Genomic DNA, 19,722 nt, shown 5'->3' on the forward strand with positions numbered 1-19,722 from the left:
ATCTTGGATATAATCTTGAAATGGCATAGACTGCACTCTTTTACTTTGTTTCTGTAGAATAATGAAATCTATAGGTGCTAATAGATAAAATCAGTAGCATTATAAATCCACAGCTGTGATTTGGCGACATGCTGGTTGCAAAAATAAGAGACTCTTTCCTGTGATGGTTTCAATAATCATTTACATTTTCATTTACATTTCAATAGTACATTTACAGAATGCCACTATATAAGGCTGATATGGGGAAATCAGGGCACAGGTTTTGGCAACCGCTGTATGCAGACTCAGGAAGTCAAGATCTTTGGCTGAAAAACTTCATATGAAATAGGTGAGATAATAGAAGTATTGCTAATTAAATATAATCTGGTATACATTTATATCTCTGTGTGTGTGCATGAGAGGGAGAAATAGGTGTTTAATTACACTTCTTAGCTGGGTGGACACAATGCTGAGAAATGAGAGGTAGTTGCAGTATCACAATTATTTGTCTTAATATTTCTCCAGTGTTTGCTTTGAATGAGGGCAAGGGCTATGCTGAGTGAAACCCAGAAAAGTATCAAGAATGGTTTAACTGAGTCAATGCAAAATATCTACACTTGAAACACTTATTTTGTAGTATTGATCATGCTGCAGTTATGAGCCATAAGAATTCAATGATTCTCATATATAAGGAAATAAAATCAATTATTTTTGGTGGAAGGGAGAGTGAAAACAATCAAAAAGGGGCTGGATGTTTATTAAAATGTGCACAGAGAAGTGGTCAGGGCATCTTTTTGGACCCCTGCTTTATGAAGTCAGAGATGATGGAAATATCTTCTGTATTTCATTTTAATTTGTCTTGCTTTCTTTTTCATAGTCCTAAAAAATATTCAACCTTTTAAACTGTATTTTGCTGGTTTATTTTCTTATAAATGAATATTTACTAAGAACATAGATTGTTTCTATGGAAAGAGACCACAGAAATAAAATGTTTTTTGCTAGTAGCAAAACTGTAAAATAAAAGCTCAGTTAAAAGGCATGTGCTTCATCTGAAAAGCTTTGAAGTTCTGTTAGCTGTTCTAATTTCACAGTATTGGGTAAAATCAGTACAAAGGGAAAACGATTATTACAGAAACTAGGCTTGCTTCCACAATGCTAGAAAATTAGGATTGTGACCCTAGAACTCTAAGCAGCATTCAGCAAATAAAATTGGGAACAACCCAATACTTTCTTGTGTTAGATAATTATAAAAGGAGTCAGCATGTGGTAGTTTGAAAAAAAAAAAGAAAAGAAAGAGTCAAAACAGTGTAGGAATTGTATCTTAATTTCAGAAATGATCAGAGTAATTAGAAGTTGAGACTGCCATTGAGATAACGACTCAGACTTTTTGGAATTTTATTAATCAAAAGGTAGAGATGAGAGGGAGAAAACAGCACAGCATGTTCAGTAGTACAGAATCATGAACTATGAATAAATTACACAGAAGATCTATTTTTGTAATAATACCCATTCCTAAATATTTTTTACTTTGTGTCTACAACTGTAAGTGGATGTTTGTGAGATTTGCTTTTTCCACCAGTATAGTTTATCTGAGTTAACAAAATTCTTCTTCCCCCTTCCCTCACCAAGAGTTTGTGCAATTCTCATGTTTCAACAGACCCACATCTAAAATCAGAGTTGGTTCCCTGTCCCTAGTGCACAGATTAACTGCTGTTCTTTTTGAGCAATTCACCTTTTGGTTCTCTAGTCAATACATAGGCTTGGCACGGGTGCTGCTGCCTTCCTCCATTGTACTCTTTATTTTCTGCGATTTCTGTAGGAGGTATTGCTTGCCATGGACCCATGTCCTGGTTCCTCTCACTGAGGGGATTATTTAGGCTGCCCCAGGTGAGTACATGTAAAATCAAAGGTTCCTCCTTGTAAAAGAAATCTCTGGTAAGTGCTTTCAAATCTGAAGCAGCATCATGTGAGTTGGTGGTTATGGGGAAATACAATAGAAAATACTATGTTTAGCCAGAAATTTTATCTATTATTTTTGAATGAGGTGTTGATTTTTATGACTATATCACATTTGGCAGATTTCTTCAGGGCTGTGTTTAAAATTTTTGTCAGTTTAACTTTTTCCTTTTCTTCTTCCTGTTAACGTTCAACTTTAAAACTAGCACCACTTGCATCACTTCCAGACTGAACTGTGGTTTGTCTAGGAGGTGAAAATGAAATGCTTCTCAATCAGAAGCCTGATCTCCATATGGTTTCTCTCAACATTAATAAGAAACTAACAAAAAATCATCCCCTCTTGTCAAATGCAGAATGTTTGACTTTCATATCCACTTTTTAATTAGAGAAACATGTCTGAACCTGGGAGATCAAGCAGTTCACAGACAACAAGCTAATCCATCACAAGTCTAACAAATCCGCATTTAAAAATAGTCTCAATGCTACCTTTGGTCAGCAACCAGCATTAGATTGTTATTACTTTATTATTAATGTTCTTTTCCCAGTAGTAGCCATCTGAGATGTCTTCATCAAGCTGGATATGGTCTGGTTAATGAAACAATGGTGGGAAATATTATATTGGCCCTAGCCAGTAGAAGAGAACTAGCAAAGAAAAATTTGATTTATATTTGCTTACATGATACAAAATAATGTTGAGACATTTTGTGAACAAATCAAAATGTTCTCTGTTAGACATGTTTACAGATTCATTGTTTTTACACTAAACCACTAGAGGAGCTTATAGAGAAAAAAAACTTGTTCAAAGATTTTTTTTAATTGGGTTCATTACTTGCTGTTTGATTGGAAAGGAATAATAAATTGCTCCCACTTCAGAAAAGAATACTAGTGTAGCTCTCCCAGCAGAAGACTAGATCATAGCTAAGAAAAATTTTTAGAATCAGTGCCATGAATATTAGTAAGAATCAGAAAATATTTGAAATCACTGCTCATTCATGAGGGTTAGGTAGCACATTAAGGCCTTGGTCACAGTAATACTGTGCAAGATGAAGTAAATGACACAATGCGTACATACTGCGCAACTTCTTGCCAGACGCCTCTGAAGTGAAGCTAAGATCACTATTTGAGCTCTCTAGTGTGCCTTTTCTAGCAGTACTTATCTCTTTACAGACACCATTTTTGAGTGTTCTCACCACCCAGGTAAGCTTCTTTTTCCACTCCTGGGATTTTCCTGACCCTCATATGCTTTATGGCTGTTTTCTGACTCCTCCTGTATTTTATGCCCCATATCCTTTCTCTTCAGGGTTTGCCTCTGCACTGTGTGATCACTACATTTTCTTTCTGCCTTCAAAAATCTCATCTCCTGTGTCAGGCTTTTTAATTCCATGGCTGGTTATACATCAGTGGTGAAGGGGCCATCATCTTTCCTGAGAAAAGTACAGCTTTAATGGTCTGTAGCCGTGTGAAATAGTAATATCCTTCTGTGTGCTTGCCTAGCCTGTAAGCATGCTGCACTTAAGCAACAAAACTCCAGGCATCACATCAATAACAAGAAGAATGCAGTGAGTATTTTGGGTATTTGAAGCAGATGAACAGATCACAAGCAAAACCACCATCTAAGCATAATCAAGAGTAAATGCTGTAAAAATTGTGAGCTACACAATGTTGGCATCTCTTGAATATTACAGTTTTGTGAATCTTTCTACTTGTTTAGAAGACCACCACTTTATCTCCAGAGATTTATGTGATCACATGTCTCTTTTTACTCTTACTGGCTGTTCTTTGACTTTCATATTTGAACCTTTGGAAGAGTACACAGTAAAATTCATCCCAAATTTGAGAAGATTTGCTTGGTTTCACATTAAATGATACAAAACCCCTGCGTTCAGCATAATTTCAACCTGAAATCATAAATCTGCTCACAGTCACTCAGCCTAGGATCATGGAGAAAGTTTTAAAGGGCCCAAATGGAGGCTTCATAATTAACCTGTCAGCAGGCTTGGATTTCATTACAAACAATTTGTACAGTTGTTTTTCAAAAGCATGCATGAGCAAGTGGCCAAAAGACCAATCACAACTGAGTCATGCTGTCACCAGAAGGACATGAATTTTACCTACTGATAATGGAACAAAATGCTAGTAATATTCACCGCTGGTCTTCTTTTTTGGACAGAACAAGTCATCTAGTGGTGCTCAAGATTAGAATTTTGGCAGTTAGAGTAAAATCTTTCAGAAAGTTAACCAAACACAGCACTGATCTTACACTGTAAAAAGATCCATGAGAAGGTAATAAATGCACCGTAAGCTATCAAACCATAAGCAGCTGTCTGCAAGCTTAAGAAGACAGCAGGTTAATGTGTTGGAGAAGTGCCTGCCTCTAGAATTAGCAGAAGCCATAGGGCTGGAGTTCCTCTGTCCGAACGTTCATGGATTTTTGATCGGTATTGAGAGGAGCATTTAAGAAAGCATAATTCTAAAGATTTCTCTCTGTTAAGAGCTATGCTGCCATTTTTTAAAATTAACTTTTTGAGAAAATGAGGACTCTGAAGGCCAAAATAGCTGATATCATTTAAAAATGGGGGGATTATTAAACCCATGAATAGAATTTGAGAAACTGTCATGAAACTGCAGCATTCTTGCAGACATATTGTCCATGCTCAAGATATATGACAGGACTCTGGGCACCTATGTGTAATATATCTTAAATAACTTCCTAGAAAGGTCTTGCCAAAAATACTGCTGTCTGTCTTCATAATTGAATGGCTCTAATATGTGCCTTTTAAAATGCTTATGCCCAGAAATCATACTAAGGCTACTATAGTTCTAGAAGTTCCTTCCATGTGAAAAAAAAATCAACTATTTTAATGTGATATTGATTATAACATGATATATTAATTCTCAGTGCCCTTCTGAATTTTTATTTCTTTAATGAATAAAGGGAATTTAATTTAAGACATTTAATTTATTTTATACTTTTCATGAAACACAAGGAAATGTATTTTTCTTGATGGAGAGTTAACTCGTCTTAAGACTTTATGAGTTTCTTTGAAATATCCATGTAGTACTTCCAGTCCTTTACACTGGGTATTTAAGGAAAATATTGGAAGAAGGCAGGATGGTTTTAAAGGAGAAGGAAAAATCAATAGGCAGCTACTTAGAGTATTGCAGTATGCAGATAAGCAGCTTTGCTAAGTCTGAACTTTGCACAGCAACATCAATACAACTTGTAGAACAATGAACTTCAATACAAATGCTGTGGAGGGAGAGTGGCCTTATAAACAGAGCTGTAAATGGTGTTAATGCATGTTGACAAGAACCTGCTTGAGTAATTTACTGTGTTCAAATACTTTGCAAACCAATTCTTAGCAATAACTGCTTCAGAAAAAAAGGCATGGAACTGATGCAGCCTATTGGTGTGAAATGCAGCCTTCTACCACTACAAAACTGACACGTTTAGAAAGGCTTCATTTCCACAAGGTGTATTAAGAGAATAATAGGGGTTTTCTTAATTGTGCAGAATTTAAATATCTGGATACAAAAAAGTATTTCACGTGTTGTAAATATTTCAGTGTAAAAGATCTGAAGTATTTTGTGAATCATAGCTTCTTAAGTGTATGCTACAAGGATTATATTGGCATGTGTCCTGGATAACTGCATTACACTGAGGAGTGGTGAAGGCATGAGTAAGTTATTGGTTACATTAAAGAAAGGATGTGGTGAGGTGTAAGAGTTTGAAACCTACTCCTCATGCCTCAAAAAATAATTCATTGCATACCTGGCTATTCATTCAGCTTTCTAAAATGCAGTAGTGACAATGATCTAGCCTTCAGACTTTCCAAGCACTGAGTGGGGCTGAAATAGCAATTCCAGATGTAAAAGACAAATATTTCTGTCAAATTTCTAGGTTTGCTGGGAAGGCTGGCTTCTAGGAAGTTCTTGGGCAACCCTTTGGAGAACTTCAAGTGATCATTTGTCCTCACAAACTTGTCCTGTGTCTGGAAGGTATAATTAATGCTCTGCCAAACTGCTGATTTCTTATTTCTAGGGAGCATCTGATAGTGGTCTTACTGAGTTTTTCTTGTCTTTTAGTATGGATACTGAAGATTAATATAAATGGCTCGTTTGGACCAATCAAACCAGTTGTTAAAATAATCCCTGGTCCCTGAACTAGTTGCTAGAAATTGGCTTCAGAAAGCTCTTAGAGTCCTTATAGCTGCTGCCCCATCTCTGTAACTTGGAGTGCATGTATGTTTTTGGGTGGCAGTGGGGTGGGCAATTATTTTTCCCTGACTTTGCTTTCTCACTCCTCAAGTGCACTCCCAAAATCACATGAGAAATCAACCTCTGCCTATAATACCAAGAATTAATTTTTGTTGAAGGAAATCCTGGATGTTCTGGTAATATCAACATTTAAGGTTAAAATGCATAGCTAGAAAATCTAAGGAAAAATACTAGAAGTAGAGTCAAAAACCAAGCAGTACAAGTATGGGAAGCAGTGATCTCAAGAGTATGCATCTTGTTTTGATTCCTAGAGAAGTACATCCCAGCAGAGCCTTCTGACTCTTAACTAGATGAATTATAAGCAGAAAAAGTAAATATGTTCACTTTTATGAAAATATAATTGCTAAATGTTTGTGCTGTTTACCTAATTCTATATTTCATAACTATGAATATCACAGTAGTGGGAAAAAGTGGAACTGAATGTCATTTTAATTAAAAACATAATGAAAATTGACACTGCATTGCAACATAAGCGATTTCAGCTACTCTCATTTAAATGTTCAGAACGGTTTTAATATCTCATTTTTAGATAATTATAACTGTCTAAAGATTGCATGATTTCATACATTGATCTTGACCCAGAAAAAAAATCTTTCAGCAAGCAGCCTTCAGTATGCAAAAGAAAAGAAAAAAAGGCTATGGTGATGTAAGATGCCTGAGATCAGATCCAGGAACACACCTTGGTATCTTTTTCAGTCCTTGCAGGTTATTTACTGCACCATGACCTCATGGAACAATAAAGATTCCAGTCTTTCTGGCCTGATGTCCCCCAGATGTCACTCAAAAGTTGTGCTGTGTCCAGAGCACTTTTATTATTCAAACCCCAACTCAGTGTGGTGGAGGTTTTTGGTTAGTTCTGGTTAGTTCTGGTTAGTTCCGTTTATTTGTTGGGGTGGTTTGTTGTTTCTGTTTGGTTTTAGTTTTCTCTTTTTAAATTTATTGTTCAGAACAATTCATCATTTTGGACCTTTAAACTAAGATGATGGTATTACAAAATGGCCAGCTGCAATTTCAGTCTTTCCAATAGTGTGATTCCTCTGAGTCAAACACATTAATCCTGCATGACAGTCAGGAAGAATCAAACTGTTCTTGTTGCCCTTCTGTCTTTGCTGGATATTTAAAAGTCTATCCAAACTTTAATGTACTGAAGTCTTTACTGTTATATTTGTTTTATTGTGTTTTTAAAATCATATACTTACCAAGAGCTGAAAGAGCTGGTATGGTAGAAATAGGCACTCAAACAGGCAAAATGGGTTTTGCAACATGTTTGGAACCCTTTACATCACTTTCTTTTGGGGATCTGAATCACATAATTTAAGAGAATTTTAAAATCATTTAGTACTTCTGCTTCTAGTAAAGTTGTATGAATATTTTTGCTCATGGTGTCCCTGCTATCATGGAAAATGTCTAACTTCTCTTGCTTCAAAATAGTTTTATCAGCTAGCTGCCTGAGTTTTGGTGCTTATATTTGCCTCACTGGTCCTTGTTAATGGCACAAGTTAAAGATAACTGTATATTTTTCCCTGAAGCTGAATCATTCAGCTCCAAGGAAAACTTCTTAGCCAGTGGGAAAGCCACAAAACTGCAGCAATGCTGTGGTACATCTGCTTGAAAATCCACCTCTGTGCATTTTGCTGGTCTTTTCAATGACAATGAACCAAGACACTGCTACCACTTTGATTGTTTCCTGCACTTTTCTCTCCTGCAGTGGGAGGTGTAAATCTAAATGTGACTTTCAACATTCTCCACTCTGATGGGGATTTTTTATTTGTCACATCTCTGCCCTCTGTGACTACAGTGATTTGTTTCTTTTCTGTCCTTCTGAGAGTAATGTTATGTGATGTTGATTTGAAGAACTGGCAGAGAGGCCAGTCATCCATTCATCTCAGGGAGGACATTGGAACTAAATCATTACTCAGTTGCTGAAGTAGAGGAATTGTGCAGGAGCTGCTCGGCAGTGAGGGCCGCAAGCTTGTTCCCAAAACAGTCTGTCTTACTGAAAAGTAACTGCTGTGTGATTGAAGCCCTGTTCTTCATTCAAATAAGTGAAAAGACTGTTCTCTGATGCATCTTTAGTGCTTACTAACATGAACCACTCAGAAAACAGGGTGTATATTTCCAAGGGAAATCCAGGGATCATTTCTGATATCATTTTTGCTTAATTCAAAATCTCCTCTGGACACATTTGGAAAAGCTCTACTTCATGGATATCAATTTGCAGTTTATGAAGCTGTGATGCCAAAAGTAGTGTTTCTGCAGTAGGTCATAATTCAACATTCACAGCAGTGTACTGTTGATGCTCAGCCCCAAGAGAGGAGGTGGGTAAAATATGTGAATCTGGTTTCCAGGACTGACTTCAGCAAAGGAAAATGTAAATAAACTGTGAGCTTTTATATCTTTCACAATAAGGATTGCTTCCCTCTTTATTCCTCTTCTCCTATATGGGAAATAGGGCTTTGTCTGCATATTGCTGCGTGCCATCTTTTCGTGTCTCCACTTCTAAAGAATTTTTCTTCCAGATTTTTCTCTAAAGTTTGTATATGCAGTAATATTTAATCCCAAGAAAGAGAAAAGTGATTGATTTTCATAGTTTTAAGGTATGAATGTTGTCATTCTGGGGCATCTACTTCCCTTTTGACTAGGAAATGAAATTTCCAAAGTTTACAGTTCCTCTTTCCAAACCTACTGGGTACATCTCTCTCAGATGCAGTTATGTTTTGAAGAACTACTTCATATAGAAGAGAATAAACAGCAAGTAGCCACTGATTTATTTTGCCTCTTGAGCTTCAGTGTTTGAAGATATTTGTTATCTGTGAACAGTGACTCAGGTAACGTAACTGGAATTATTAATGAGTTATAGATGATGTTAAGCTCTTTTTATTCTGTATTAATACGAAACAAAATGACCAATGAGATCTTTAACACAAGTATAAGCGTAAGTTTAATTCCCTGAACTTCATGAGGAGCAGTCATTCACAATTAACGTGACAAAAGCATTGAAATTCAGGGTTCCAATGTCAGAAGATTAAAAATAATGTTTTAAATAGTGTAATATCTCCTCAGGAGTTTGTAAAATGGACATTTAAATACACTAAACATATTTAAAAGATGTGATGCCAAAGTGTTACGATGAAATGCAAACCTAATACACCAGCATTGGCTGGTGTATGTATCAGCAAGCTGGGTCAGATTTTGGAGACATTTAACTTCGTACTTATTCTCTGGAGGTTTTGGGAAAAGAGTAATGATATTCTTTTAAAATGTGGTCTGAGTACTTAAATTTTGTAGGACATAGGGCAAGTAATTTTAATTTTACCATCCTCATTGTTCTAAGTAGTGTTTTTCATACTGAGTTTGCTAAGCAAATTCTACCTGTAGTAAGTGTAAGCAGTGAGGGATGGAAAGATATTCAGTATTTGAAACTAATTCTGCAATGATTTCCCACCTAATCATCATTATGGTTTTTTGAGAACCATCTCTGAAATGGAACTCCCCATACAGGCAGTCACTTTTATGCATTACTAACTCATCTTACTTGATTTTTGTGATTTTCCCAAGATAAGAAATTGGGGCAGGGACATTGCTGCCTCAATTTTATTCAAACCAATCAATCAGAACAGAAAATAAAGACATTATTAACATTCAAACTGCATTTTCACATCCCACAGACATGTTTTTTATTATTATGACTAACTGTGTCAGCAGTCAGACTAGACATAGACTCATTGCCAATTAATATAAAAATTCCTTTCTTTGATTTACTAGGAGAGACTGAGAGGAAAAAATTGTTTTATTTTAGTTCATGCATTTCCTTTCCCTGGGCTTCACCTGACTGAGGTATTTGCTCTCTGTGGGTCAGTGTATTTTAAAGTTATTAATTACTTCACTCCAATCTATAATACTTAATTAAAGCTTTAAACAAAAATAAATTGGTTATGTTTGGTGAAAACGTTGTCAGTCAGATGGGATTTTAGCCACATAATAGAGCCGATACATTTGTTTTGTTTATAGCGATACTGAATGACCTTGAAGTGTTCATCTGGCCAATGTGGACTCTTTAAGATAAGAACCCAATTTCTTTTCTTCTCTTTACCTGGGTTAGGATTAACAGTCTACATTATCAAAGGGATATTAGTACATGACAAGCCTACAGATATTTCTTCCGTTATTTTGCTTGCTGTCACTTAGAGCCAGCATGAAGGCACTGTCAGCAGAACTCACGCATTTGACTGCAGCTCTGGCTGAACAGAGAAGATGGTAGCTTTAATATTCACCCTCCAAGATCTGCTATTGCCTTGCTTAAAATTTCATTGTGTGACAATGCTGTTATCCTGTTGCTCTGAGAGGCAGAATTCCAAAATGAAAAAGTTATTAGATTGAAACAGACATTTCCCTGCATCCTTAGAACAGAGAGCAACCAGATTAAGAGTCAGGTATTAAGCTCTTCCAACCCTCTCTCCTTTGCTGGAATGATTAAAATCCAGAAGACTTTGTAGCTGGGATCATTTAAAACCAGCTGGGCAAGGAAAGCATTTTCAACATGTCACAAAATATTCTGCCCTTTTCTAGACATCAGTGATAGCTACTCTGCTGTTTCTATACTTTTCAGTTGCCAGCCAGGACTAGGAACACATGTTCTTTCTATAATAAAAATAGAAACATTTTCAGTAAATAACTCTATTATAAACTACATTTTTATCCCAAATTCCACATTTATGCAACATACCATGATGTCCTAGTTTTCATCCAGCTGTTTCTCTCAGGTTAATTCTCTGTGAACAGAACTTGTTTTTGATATCCTAGAGAGGCTTTTGTACCTTTTGAAAAACATAGATGCTCTGTTTTCTTTGGAATAACTGCTATGGTCTTGTGAGGTGCTTCCTCCCATCTTCTTCCCTTCTGTAGTACAAATGCACTCCTTTAAAGGCAGCATCTGGGCCGAAGTTTTCTCCTGCTTATATAAAACCAAATGTTAAAAATGAATTTTAAAAAGGTCATTGTTTGGGCTATGAGTGCCAATCTGATATCGATGTTGCTCAAAACGGAACACAGGCAAATGCCCCTTTGGCTAAGATCAAATTTAGCTCTGGTTTAATATCTGATTTATCTTACATTTAGCATTTTCTAGGTTAAAACTTTAAAAAAATGGTATGTAATTTTCACTAACTTTTTTTTTTTTTGTGTTGTGTACTCTTGAAGATCTAGGCACCAGCTTTTGAGATGTGGTAGGTGTACGTATTCACTGTAAGTTGAAAACTCTTATAACACAAATCAACGCCAACATTTGCTGGTCTGTAAACAGTTGCATGGTATTGCAGGTTGCTATCCTGCTGATCCTGAAACACAAACCTTCTCCTTATACACTGATATTTTCTGTGTGTATGATCTTCACACTTAGAGCACTCTGGAGGTTCAGATAGTCAATATGTACCTTGCTGGTAGGAAAATGCTGTCTCCAGGCTCCTGGGACTGCTAACACTCAGGAAGCAGGCTGAGCTGAAGCACTCATGGACACAGAGGAAGTACAAGGCAAGGAGGTGAAAGAGGAAATGAAGAGACAGAAAATGCATGAAAATATTACCCTCCAAGTCATATATTTGTGTCACATGGAGCCTTTGCTGCACAGATTTGGCAGGCCCTAAAGTGGAACCTACAGCTCTCTGGCAAGAGGAGAGGCATAATGTCAATTTATCTGAGTCAGAGCCAGTTTAGTGGAGCATGAATTTGCAGTGTACCTGAAAGGGTAGGCATGGATATACAAGCAGAATTTCTTGTTTATACGCCCATTGCGTAAGAGAGATTTTCATAGAGATTTTATTGCATTCAGCAGAGATTCCTAACACACGAAAGTCTTGCACCAAGGTATGCAAGTCCATGGCTTCATTGTATACCTGGCTGAGTTACTGAATATTAAATCTTGTGTGTGCACATGGAAGCACTGAGAGAAGATGCACAGAGGCACATAAACCTAGGTATGTAATTTTTGCATCTGCAAATTTTTCTTTGGTGTTGAGAATGTAGTCTGCTTTATTCTTTCAGAAAATATAGGAAGTTGGAAAATAATATAACCATCATACACATAGGAAAAGCAGACAGTATGCAGCCAGTCCAGAAAAATTAAACTCCTGACCGTGAGAACTTTTTAAAATTGTGAGATATTTTTAGTGGTTCAGCCTGTGCAAAACTGACCAATAAATTAAAACTTCATTGTTCAGCAAAAGCTTGATCAGTTCAGGTTTGCAATTTTCTTGGACTCAGTAATTACATAACTTTGGAACCTTCCTACCTGTCACATCCTCTCATAATTACTTTTATTTCCCTTAGTGTCACAACATCATATCTTAAATTAGTTGATAATGACTTTGCTAGGGTTATATCTTGCATTTTATAACCTGTTTCCTATTTTACATCTCTAGTGTGGACCTCATGATACTGTGTGATGTTAGTGCATTCCCTTCAAATTTAGAATCTCTAACTGTTTGATACGTAAAAGTGGCATTTCTGATCTGTTGATTGTTTATAAACATCATAACCCAAGTAACATATAACAGGGAAACATACTGAGGCCATAAAGAATCTGGTTTCATTAAATATCTTAGATATCACTGGGATTTTAAAATTGTTTGATGCAAGACCTTCAGATGGCTTACTTTAAAATGCACATAGGTAAATTTTCTTAGTTGTATTCATTTTCCCCATGTCCATGCAATCAGTGCTTTAACTTTCCAAGACTCTTAAACCAGGGAAAGAGTGATCAGCTTGTGAAGAATAATATCCTCAGCATATGTGAGAGTCACATGCAGAGGGCCTCAGTTATTTTAAGCCAATTCTTTTGTCTAGAAGTAGTAAACCTACTGTAAGGAAGTTGATTGTTATAGGAAGAGGATGCCAGTGGACAGCAATGTGAGTAAAGGTGTTAGCAGAGCAGCATGGCCAGGTATTTTCTCCACTCCCAGGGTGCAGGAGCAGCACTGCTGCTGGCCAAAGGCTCAGGTGAACACTCTGGAGTTACTCATATTCTGGTTCCTGGCTTTATAAATCCCATTGCATTGACAGAGGGGTCAGCTCTCTGAAGGTGCTGTCATGTGATAGGGGATGCTGACATTACCAGTGCTCCCCTAACAGAAGGCAATATGTGGGTGTGAAGTGGGCTTAGAGAACATAAGCTCTGTACAAACATCGTGCTCTTTCTTCAGGTTAATCAGGTCTTTAATAAAAGACCATGAAAATGTCAGCGGTCTGAACAAATAAACCAGAATTGTAACTGAGTGTTCATTCAAACAGAGAAATATAAACCCTTTTTTTATTAATGTTCTTCACACAGAGAGTAAATGGATTAGAATTCTAATTAAAATGTATATTTTAGAAATAATATCTATAAGTTTCATAACACAACTGAGTATACATTAGACATTAATCTTAAAGAGATGATCACACTTTAGGCCTGCAGTACTCATTTTTTAATGAAAATTTTTTCTTGGTAAACAGACTAAATAAATAGAAGAATTAACTAATTAAGCAACATTTGGTATAGGATTAATTGAGAGATGATAATGATGGGAGAGAAAATATGATGATTTTTTTATAAATCAATAGGTCAATCATTTATATATTTGGTCAGAAATATAAAATGCCTTTCAGCCACCCTTTTCTTGCAGGCAGCGGTGAGATACAGTTATCCATGGAAATATATTTTTTCTGAATACTGGATGATGAGACTTGAATGGTGACGGGTCTTAAAAGATCCCACTATTGTATCCTGAATTCTATATTAGATATAACTAATTATCTTCCCAGTTAGTGTAATTCCCATGATACTGTTCTAGGAGGGGTTGGGGGAGGTTTATGTTGGTTTTTTTGTGAAGGTTATTTTTAAATAATATGAAAACCAGCTGACAAGCCAGTTTGCTTGCTCTTCTTATAACACTTCTCTCACTATTTTTAAAATGCTGTAGTAAATTTTATTTGGGCTTGCTTACCTGTAAAATAAGGTTAATATAATGACATATCTCCTAATCACTGGAAAATAATTTGAAAGACAGGAAAACAATATGTTTTGTACACTGTAGATAGGTGGGAACACAACTGGTAAAGTAAGGTGGATAAAATTGCAGCGAGGAAAATTTACGTTTGGTATAAGGAAAAACATCCACTCTCTAATATGGAGGAGATGAAGCATTGGAACAGAAAGCTTAGCCAGACCCTGTAATATTTTTTTTTTCCAAGAACTGGTAAGACAAATTTTAGGAATGACAGTCATGTCTGATCTTTCTCTGGAACTGGGGATTGACTGTGTAACCTTTGTGAAAGAATGGGTGTAGAAGGAATCATGCATCACCTATCTAAAAAGACTGATGAGAAAGTCAGTATGCACTTCATCACTTTTCACTGTATGAAATGGTTTTTGCTTCCCCCCCCCCCCCCCTTTCTTTTCATTGTTTCCAGATGAAATGGAACAGGGTTTCCTACATTCTGTCATTCTGTAGATGTTGTCAAAGTTGATCATACCTGCAGGACCATGACCACATCTTCTGGATCCTCCCTGTGCTTCCAGATTTGCCTCTATTTGCATTGCCCAGCTGGAGATAAGGTTAAAAAGATGATTTATCCTTAGTAATGCAAGGTTAATTTTAACTGACATCTTGTTTTGGCAAGGCTTCTCCTCTTTTATATGCTCAGTTCTAAGCTCTGGTTTTTAGGTGTTTTTTTGACACAGGTGTGGTGTAGTGCCATCGTGTGGATTCAGGATGGGTGGAGGCAGAAAATTGCCTTGAAAGACAAAAGAGGTGTGGGGTGGGTGTGCAGGTAGTTGGAATCACCACAGCCAAAGAAAATAAGGTGTTATCCTAGGTTATCAGGTTCTGAGTAGCCAGTCCTCCAAGACTGCTTGAATAGTGAGCATCATTCAATCTAGTAAACTGTGGCAGCAATAAAAATACATAATTGTAATCCAGAATTTGTCACAAGCAAAACTATAGATTAAGAATTCTTTGTAAATGCTCTTCCCCTTTCCTAAATGCCTTTTTTTGTTGTGTATCTATCATGCTTATTGCATGATCACGTAGGTTGGTATACTTGCAAAAAAGTTTTGTTCTTTGCATGATAGTTTCCTAACTAAATTTAGCAGCATAAATAGTGTTGATTATGTCAAGACAGTGGATACACAATGGGACAGGAAAAAAAGAGATACACAGAACAATCTTAATGGAGGCTATTAACTGCTTTTTACATGGAAGCAACTAAATCTGGAATGGGGCTTTGCAAGGAGTCCCCTAAACTGGACCATATTTTGAACAATCTTTTAAAGAAAAAGACATAGAAGACATCACCAAGTGGGATGTGAATTACCATATAATGTGATATGTTGTGTTGTAACTGCCCATGGAAGACAAATGCTTTACTGTTTGCCATGTAGAAAATAGCAGTGCATAATCTGAAACTTTGTAATGAGTTAAAATAACAGACTGGAATTCATGCAATAACAGCTTAAAACCCTCTAATGCCTACATGGTTAGATGGGAAAACTGCTGTTGGGTAACTGATTCAGCTTGCTGAATTTGGACCAAAGCATAAGAAAGTTTTCATCATCATTAGTCTTTGCAGAAAGGTGTTTGAGTGTCTAACAGAGTTCCTGTTGGGTACTGTCCCTGTCATTGAGCATATTATCCAGACATTAATGTTGATAGCTTTGCCAGCGTGTTTATGAGAAAGGCCAAAATCTGAAGAGGCACAGACTAAACTAAGTCCTTCCTTCCTTCCTTCCTTGCCATGGCCTTGATACTGCACGTGACTAGGAAACCTATTATTACCTCTGAAGTGCCTGTCTTATGGATTAATAGCAGAATTTAGTCTCCCTGCATGTTAACATGCGCTGCTCTCTCAGCAGCAATAAATTCACACAAAGGTACCAGCAGTTCACCAAAAACATTGAGTCCTGTGCTCTTTTGTTTCACCTCAGGTGCACTATGCCTAAGATCTCATATGAGTGAGTCTACTTGATGACTAGTACATGAGAGAAGCCACATTACTGCTTTAATTACTTATAATGAAGGATCACGGAATGGTGACGTCATCATTTTAAGGCTGGCTATGTTTAAGTGCACTGCCAGGAAGAGGAAAGTTGAATGATGATTTATGTACCTTGGACAAAATTCAGGTAAAAACCACTTCAAAAATGTTAATTATTTGAGGTCATTTTCTATTACATAGGATCTGTTCTTTAGAATTTCTTCCAGGTTAATAGTGTTCAGCCTGGGCTGGTTTCACAAGAAAAGGCATCAACTGTGTGGGGGAGGGAAAAGAAAGAGACAAAGGGTGTGATTTATCGATGTGCACTTTGCTATTTGTGACTAACAAAGAGATGGTTCACAAATGTCTCAGACTCAAAGCTGTGATCTGTCAGAACTGCTGAGCTGGGGAAATACTACCACTAAGTAAAAATAGATTGGTCAGCAGTTGCAGACTTATCTGTAAGCAGGTCATCCCATACTATCTGCATGTGCAGCAGGCACTGCTGGGTTAGGAGAGTAAGATAACTTTGTTGCTGTGTTATGTTTATCAATCAATGGTTTTAATTAGTTACATCATTGACTAATAAAAATCCTCCCTGATTGATTGATTTTTTTTTCTGATCTGGCCTACACTTGCTTTATTATGAGGTGATTTTTCATTTGAACGAAATACTTTATTATCAAAGTGCAGAAGGTTTTTATCACTTCTGAGGGAGTGGAGGAGTAAAAGCGTGCAGAAGCCAAGGAATACTGGCATCTGTCAGGAAAAAAAAATATTAAAGGTACTACTGATCAGTGTTAGTCTGATAAAAAATATTTGAAGGCTCTGTGAAATAGTTGTGAGGGTCCCCACATTTTTTGAAGTCTACTGCCATTTGTAAAAAGTCCATCTTTTTCAATGATGAAAGGGATTTGGCTTAATATTATAAATATTTTAACACTTCTCCTATGCTTTGTGGTAATGTTGATTGCATAATCTGTAAATACTTTTATATTTACTAAACAATAAATCTAAGGTTTATTTACAGTTTTCTTAACACCTCAACTCCTGACACTGACGGACAAAAACTCACCACCACAAACTCCAACACAGTTGTATATATATACAATCATAGAATCAGAGACTATCCTGAATTGGTAGGAACCCACAAGGATCATCAAATCCATCTCTCAGCACAGGACCATCCCTAAAGAGTCACACCATGTGCCTGAGAGCACTGACCAAATGCTACTTGAACTCTTGAAAAGGCAAACTGTTATCATGGGTGGTTATGTGCATATGAATTTGCTTGTCATAAGCCTGAGCCAAGCTTTGCTGTGGTTCACAGATCCCCTCACAGTAAACAAGTGGTGGCATTGGCTTGGCTCATGAGATCCTAATCCACACATGTATGTCGTTATAGCTCATGGTAGTATCTCTGGAGCGGCAAATATGCTGTATGGGTCACAGGAATGAGTTTGTAGAATGTTTGGAAACACTGGAAGAACACATTGAGTAAGTTGTTACACCAAGACTTCTGGGGAAATGGACTGAGTTGTACAGTACATGTTGGGTTGTAGGACTTTGGAATGCTAGGCTGGAAAATGTGAGCCTTGAATAAGAGTCTAAGCAAAGCAATTTCTCCTGACATATGGACCAGGCTCTAGTTTTATTTTTCTTCACCTCAGTGGCTTTATAAAGTTCTAGCATTGAACAACTATGTTCCAGTGTCTGTCATTGACCATGTTGGCTGTTTCCCTTGATTGAGAAAATGTTCCTCCTTGCTTGTTTCTGTCTTGAGAAAAAAATGTTATTAGACTAGTGACCCAGAGCCCCAACACAGTAATGTAATCGAAGTTCTCCAAAGACCATTGTGGATTCATCTGCAGGCCTAGAAGTCTGACTAACACCTGCAGGATCAGAGTGAATGACATATTTATGATTTTCAGCAGATAGAGATTTAATGAGAAAACATCAAACTGACTTAAGATGTAGCAGCCTGGTAACTGATTTTCAACCAGGTCAGGCAGTTGGTGTTTAGTGATGACTGTACACTGCAGGGAATGAGGAATGTACCCAGCTAAGCTCACCCGGGACTCTCTGCCAACAGCAGACAGGTAAAACTTCCCTTTGTCTCTTCCTGCCTGTCAAATACTGTGGTCCTGGTCTGTTTGTATGGATTCTGAGCTCTGTTCCCAGCTAGTGACTCTGGGCAGCTCACTTTGTATCACAGACCACCTTTGGGGTCTCTAACAGCAAATGTGTTTTTCAATGGCTCCCTTTGGAGATGAATAGTAATGATAATGGAGAGCATGTGGTTAATGTTCGTGCAACACTAAGAGAAACAGGTACTAGTTATTTCCATGAACAACACTGTATTTCTATTAGAAAGATAAATCCTAAGCTTATTTTGCAATGGAGCAACAAAAGCAAACTATGTTCTTCTAATACTCGTAGTGAACTTTTTTTCTGGCATCTAGGTAGGAAGTAGTTGAAGTGCTTTTGCTGCAGCAACTATGCAACTAAGAAATACTCCATGCCTGCTAAGGTATCATAGCTCTAGTTTTTGGTACCTGATGGTTTAAATGCCTATCATTAGCCAAAGGTTCTTGAGCCAGTAGCTAATGAATTGCTTTCTGCAAATGGAGAGCATTACTGTAATTCGAATACATGTGCAATATTTCCAGCTACGAGTCTTTGCTAAGCTTTATATCACCCTTATGCAAAAGCAGTGAAGCAGATGATGTGCAAAAGGGAAAACTGTCACTGCCAGATCCTGTGTTTCAGAGCATGTCCACTCACACACTGGCGACACTGAGCAGCTGCCTCAGCCAGGCTCTCAGCAAAACTGGCTGGTGACAGAATCACTGGGTTTAGTAACTGGAGCCCAGTGCAGCTGATGAAACCCTCTTCTACTAGCTGTGGAGTCAGCATTTTTATACTGTGCAGGGGAAATAAATGTTGAATGGGAGGGACATTCTATTTGGGAAAAAAAATTTACTCTGTTGCCTTCGCCTTTAAAGTCGGTCAAGAGTCCTGTCCCGAATGTTGCAAGCTCCGACACCTGGGACTGGCTTTAGCTGCTGACTAAGGAGATTGCAGGCTGAGCCATATGTGAGCTGTTTGCTGATCTGTACTGGGTCATGGATGGCAGCAAAGCAACTTTCCCAGGTTCATTGCCAGCTCAGAGCAATAAGGCCACTCGTGTGGGCTCTATAAACAGTGGCTTTGGGCCACTCTGCTCTGTGACTTGGAGCCAATCTGTAGCACCCAGTACCAAAGTCTAGAAATAATGTGGGTCCGGGACCCTAATTTCCTCAGGAAGCAGATCCTGGCGAGGCCTATATAGGTAAGACATCTTAAGTCAATGCTGACATTTCACTCAACATTTGTGCTGGAAAGGTGGCTGTTAGACAGGACATTGACAAGGACTGAGCTTGTCCTGCCCTGAGGGTGTCCTGCTGAAGAGCATTCACTGCTCCCACACAGTGATGCATGTCCTTAGTTCAGGTCCCTTCA

General features: G+C 37.5%; 1 protein-coding gene across 1 annotated transcript in view; it reads left to right on the top strand.

Moving 5' to 3' along the window:
* The window catches only part of RET (ret proto-oncogene), a 252,913-nt gene that overhangs the window by 148,761 nt on the left and 84,430 nt on the right, over window positions 1–19,722 (top strand). Inside the window, exon 6 of the mRNA XM_066191532.1 lies at window positions 16,172–16,369. The gene's annotated coding sequence lies outside the window, so the exon portion shown is untranslated. The remainder of the gene's footprint in view (window positions 1–16,171; window positions 16,370–19,722) is intronic.

Source organism: Chamaea fasciata, unplaced genomic scaffold (genome assembly GCF_029207755.1).
Source record: "Chamaea fasciata isolate MVZ Bird 193981 ecotype frontalis unplaced genomic scaffold, bChaFas1.0.hap1 SCAF_9, whole genome shotgun sequence".
NCBI lineage: Eukaryota > Metazoa > Chordata > Aves > Passeriformes > Sylviidae > Chamaea > Chamaea fasciata.